We start from the raw sequence: 5,731 nt of genomic DNA on the forward strand, positions 1-5,731 counted from the left end.
ATTCTCAGCCTCAGTTTCCTTATCTGTAAAAAAGAAATAATACTTAGAGTACTTACCATATAGGTTTATGGTTAGAATCAAGTGAGTCAATAAATGTGAAATACTTGCAAAGCTTCAGGTGCAACATAAATGTCAGCTATTATCAATAACACTGGACCCATTTGGTATTTTATTAGAAAGTTCATAGCATGTTATATTCATTGAAACCCCAGGATAGGCATCAGGAAACCTGAGCTGTATTAGTGCCTCTTTTACTACCTGGCTTAACATCCTCAGCCTCAATTTCCTCATCTGTAAATTAGGAATTCTTGCTTTTTGCAAGGAGTGCTATAATTAATTAGTTCTTCTGTCGCATTTTTAAAAATATATGAAATGCTTCACAAATGTGCCTGTCGTTTTTGTCCAGGAACCACGAGAATCTTTTCTGTATCATTCTGACATTAGCACACGGGCTGCCGAAGCAAGCACTTGAAGCATTTTAGTCTAGGTAAAATGAACACAAAGTATTTCAACAAATGGAGAACTCAAAGGATATTCTCTTCAAAGTCACAGTTCTAAAACACTAGTAAGACATGCAACATGAAAACGAGAGCCATTTCTGAGCCCACAAATAAAAGGAAGTCTCCTGCACCAGCTCTCCCCACAACCTTCTTTTTTCATTTTCCATCTCAACAACTTTAAAATAACCAACAGAAGAGATTTACATTTCTGAAAAAGTGCTTTCTTGGACCACATGTGGATAGTTTCTTCATGAGTGGTTTAATTTTCGATTCCTGGAAGTTAGAATATTGGATCTAACTATAGCACTGCCAGAAAAAAAAATGCTGTAAGAACACCAATAATAGAAGGCTGCCTCTCTTGAATGTGATTAACTAACCCTGACACACCCCTCTATTGTATTTGGAAATGCAGTCTGCAATAGATCACAAGGAAGCAAACTGTTTATTGATTGAAGAGATTCATTAATAAAATAATCATTATCACCATCATTAGTTAATATTTATTGAGAACCAAGTGAGTATATAGCACCTTACTCTCCAGCATTATAATTCCTGTAGAGCTATAGAATAAAACATCAAGTTAACTCATGAATAACAAGAATATTTTTTATTATTACTTTTGCTTGCATATGAGAGTGAGGGTGTGTTGCGTTATTTGGGTTTTCTGATTAACTAAGCATTAAGTAGAAACAACATTTGGACTCCATTGTTGCTGAAAATTTTTCTAAACTCTATTTGTCATACTTTCCTGTCAATATAATGAACATCATGCAACATTTATGTCTCTGAGGTCCTTGGAGCAGATGAACTTTTTCCATATTTTATGGGGATTCCAGGCTACCACATACTTCCTGGCCATTGTCAAGCCAGGTGTCCATTCATATTTCCTCAATGAATAAGGATCTTAAAATATCTCAGGGTCATCTTAATCAATAAGCCACATTATGTAACACTATAGTTGTTGAGGGCAGCTAGGTGGCAAAGTGGATGAAGTACCAGGCCTGGAGTCAAGAGGACCTGAGTTAAAATGTGGCCTCAGACACTTACTAGCTGTGTGATCCTGGGCACGTCACTTAACTCTGCTTGCCTAAGTTCTTCATCTGTAAAATGAGCTGAAGAAGGAAATGGCAAACCACTCCAGTATCTCTGGCAAGAAAACCCCAAACAGGGTCACAAAGAGTAAAAAATGACTGAAAAACAAGTTGAAGGTATTCTATATTGGGATGAATGCCTTAATTTATGCACCTAGTATATATACAGGAGAATGTATCCTTTCAGAAAAATATACCTCTATGCCTGTCAAGCCAGGGGCTCTTTTAATTTTTGTCTTCGTAGCCCCAGTACCTAGTCCTTAAAGAATGTTTGTTGAATTGAATTGAATTGTTGAATTTATTGAACAATTCTTTCAACAGATATTTATTAAATATCTTCCATATATGGAGCCCTGTGCCAGCTCTTGAAATTTGCATTATCACTTGTTAACGCTAGTGTGGGGAAAAATCTGGTTAAAGATTCTGGTTGTTTGGGTTTCAGTTGATCAAGGTTTCGCTGTGTAAAAAATAGGAAAGAAGGAAGGAAAGAAGTATTTATTAAGCACCTATTCTGTGCCAGGCACTGTGCTAAGTGCTTTACAATATTATATCATTTGATCCTAACAACAACCCTAGGAGGCAGGTGCTATTATTATCCTCATTTTACATTTGAGAAAAGTGAGTCATACAGAGATTAAGTGACTTGCCCAAGGTCATATAGCTAATAAGTGTCTGAGGCAGGATTACCTGTCCACTGTACCACCTAACTGCCTCTTTAGGCTATTTGAATCATTCTCTTGTACCTAAACTGCTCCTAGGGTGGGGGAGGAGTGAGAAAGGAGTGTCAACAACGGCTTTTAGCTTTTGTTTTCCAGATCCAATCTTCTAATTTAATTTCTCCTTTACGTTTCAGTTTCCTCTTCCCACTCCAATCCATCCTGCACAGAGATGCCAAAGTGATTTTCTTTAAGTGCAGATGTGACCATATCACTACTCTACTCCTTCAACTCTATGCTCCCTATTGCCTCTAGGATAAATGAAAAACTCCTTTTGTTTAGACTTTAAAAATCCTCCACAATCTGGTTCCAAACTCCAGACTTACTGGATATTACTCTCCTTCCAGCACTACATAATCTAGCTACGCTGGCCTTCTTTACATTCTTCATTCACAACACTCCATCACTCATCTGTCTTTTTGTACTGACTGTCACTCAGACCTGGAATGCACTCTATACATACCTCTTCCTCACAGACACCCTCTCTGCCTCCAAGATGAGGCTCAAGCACCCCTGTTTACATGACGCTATTTCTGTTCCTCCCAATGGTTAGTACCTTCCTTCTCAAACTAGATAGTATTTAATTCCTTTATTTGGATTTACCATCTTTGCATTTATTGTGTATGAAATATGTATGTGTGTATATATGTATATGTATATATATACTTACATATGTTTTTAATGTGTACTCATTGTCTTTGCCATTCAAAATGCAATCTCCTGAACATAAAAATTGTGGTTTTTTTTGCACTTCAATACCCAGTATGTTCCTGGCACATCATACATGCTTAAGAAAGATTTGTTGACTGATTTTTATCAACTTTCAATGATAATAATGATAATGTGTTTTCCATGTAAGAAGATCTTATTTACTAACCCGAGGCATGCTTTTTGAGGTGTTTTTCCAATTCTGATGATAGATTTATACTGATCAAACCACATTACACTTTCTCGTCCAGATTTGTTTATAGCCTAGAATCGTCTCTCTGTCTCTCTCTCTCTCTCCATTTACTCTTGGAATTCCTATTTTAGTCAGTCAACGTTTATTAAGCACTTACTGTGTGCCAAGCATTCTGTTAAACCCTGGGGATACAAAGAAAGGCAAAACTAGTCCCTTCCTTCAGGCTCATATTCTAATGGGGGAAGATGACATGCAAACAATTATGTACATATAAGATACATACAGATAAGAAAGGCAATCACAGAGGAAAGGCACTAACTAGCATGAAGGGAGAGTAGGAGAGACATTGCAAAAGGTTGAATTTTTTTTTATCTGAGACTTGAAGGGAGCCAGAGGAGCCAGGAAGCAGAACTTAGGAGGGAGAGCATTCCTGGCATGGGAGACAGCCAGAGAAAATGCATTGGGTCAGGAGATAGAATATCTTGTGCAAGGAACATAAAGAAGGATAATGTCACTCTTATCAAATAACACTGTGGGGACCAAGGCATGAGAAAAGGCCAGGTTAAAAGCCAAACAGAGGATTTTCTATAATCCTAGAGATAATGGGGAGTCCTTATAGTTTGGTGAGTAGGGGGTGTCATGGGCTTTAGGAATATCATTTTGGAAGCATGGTGGAGGATAGCCTGAATTAAGAAGGGACTCGAATCAGGAAAACCAATCAGCAAACAATTACAGTATTCTAGGTGTGAGGTGATGAGGGTCGCTCACCCCAAGGTGGTAGCAGTATTAGTGGAGAGAAAGGGTCTTATCTGAGGGATATTCCAAAATTAGAATGGGCAGAACCTGGCAGCAAATTGGATATTGGGAATGAGAATGAGGAGTGGAGTATAACACTGTTGTTGCAAACCTGAATGACTGAGAAGATAGTGGTGCCCTTGACAGCAACAGGGAAGTTAGGAAAAGGGGCAAGTTGAGGAGGAAAGATTATGAGATCCGTTTGGGACATATAGAGCTTGAGTTGTCTATGGGACATCCATTTATGTGTCCCATAGGCAATTGAAAATGCAAGACTGTAGGTCAGGAGAGAAGTTAGGGCTGGATAAATAAATCTAAAACTCACATGCGTAAAGATGACAATTCAATCTATCTCAAGTGCCACCTCTCACACAAGACCTTTCCTGATATGACAACTTTTAATACTCCCCTGGAAATTGATTTGCACTTATTTATCTGTGAACATGTTTTAAACTCCCAGTAGAATGTAAGCTCTTTGAGGGCAGGGAGTGTTTCACTTTTGTTTTTGTATCCCCAGCATCTAGAATGATGAATGGCATATGGGCACTTAATAAATGCTTGTTGGATTGGATGGAATTGAATTGTTAATTGCCTTTCTCTGTAAGGCAGCTGGCTTGGTTTTGAACAGGAGGTTTATGATTGTGCAGCAGATCAAACCAACTAACTGCAAGGATTGTACTAGTGATCTTGTTTTGGACTCATTAGTACTATACTCTGATCAGTGATAGTCAGTTGGCTTAGAATTTGTAGATGGAAGATTGCCTGGGAAGTTCTTTAACTGGCCCTGGCCTCACAGCAGAACAATGATGTTGTCATGAATAGGCTGGTTTGACTCTAAAGTTAAAGATGGAAAGCCTGTTTTAGAGAGCTGTCTTTAATATTAAATTTTGTTTTGCATGGAAGTCTTTTTTGAAGTGCACCCTGCAATCACAATTACATAATATACCCCCATATGAAACTAACTGGAAATGAAGTTTGACTTGAGAATTTGATTTAGGTATAAAAAATGTTTACTGCTCTGCAATAAGAATGTGATGTTCTTTTCTTCTTCCAGACATGGACACAGTGTTCCTTTGAAAGCAGTCAGGTAATTTTCCTAGGTCAAAATGAACCTTCTCAGGCTCTATGTCATCTTTGTGATTCTGCCATAAAAAAGAACAAGGGGAGGGGAGGAGGAGGGAGAGTGGAGGAGCTAAAAAGCGCCTGTCCATAGAAAGGCATGATTTCAGCTGAAGCAGATTTCAGTTTTCAAGACAACATGAGACTAGGGAGAGTAGCAAGCATGGCTGTTGAATTTTCCTCCTAATTGCTGAACTGACCACTTGGTGACAGGGGGAAGGCTGGGGCATTTAATAGTTGATTTTTCATGGCTACTAGAGTGGTCCTATCCTGGTTCGGATCCCTATCCTGGAAACTGGATAATAATCTGTACTGATGGGTCCATTTTGGCTTGGAGGAAGTTGCTTAACCTTTGTGTCTTAGTTCCTCTGCCTTTAAAGTGAATATAATGAAGTTTCATTCTTACCTGTCTCATGGAAGTATTTTGAGATTAATGCCACCATGTGGCTAATTTTGCCTACCTGTGTCTCTCCTTTTATGTATCAAACTCCCTTTGAAGCCAATGAAAGCCTTATGTGTAGACATGGTATGGGAAAGACTGGGGAATGGGGTGGGGATGTGGGATCTGCAGGCTGAGAAAATGAGTGTAAATTACTTTTATTTCCTCAG

At 38.5% G+C, this 5,731-nt stretch overlaps 1 non-coding gene across 1 annotated transcript; it reads right to left on the reverse strand.

Moving 5' to 3' along the window:
* Positions 1 to 361: 361 nt before the first annotated feature.
* Positions 362 to 468, reverse strand: LOC114045990. Its single transcript, XR_003569453.1, has one exon. It is a non-coding gene; the product is annotated as a U6 spliceosomal RNA (small nuclear RNA).
* Between the last annotated feature and the right edge of the window lie 5,263 nt (positions 469 to 5,731).

Source organism: Vombatus ursinus, unplaced genomic scaffold (assembly GCF_900497805.2).
Source record: "Vombatus ursinus unplaced genomic scaffold, bare-nosed wombat genome assembly UNPS02014779.1, whole genome shotgun sequence".
In the NCBI taxonomy this organism is placed as follows: domain Eukaryota; kingdom Metazoa; phylum Chordata; class Mammalia; order Diprotodontia; family Vombatidae; genus Vombatus; species Vombatus ursinus.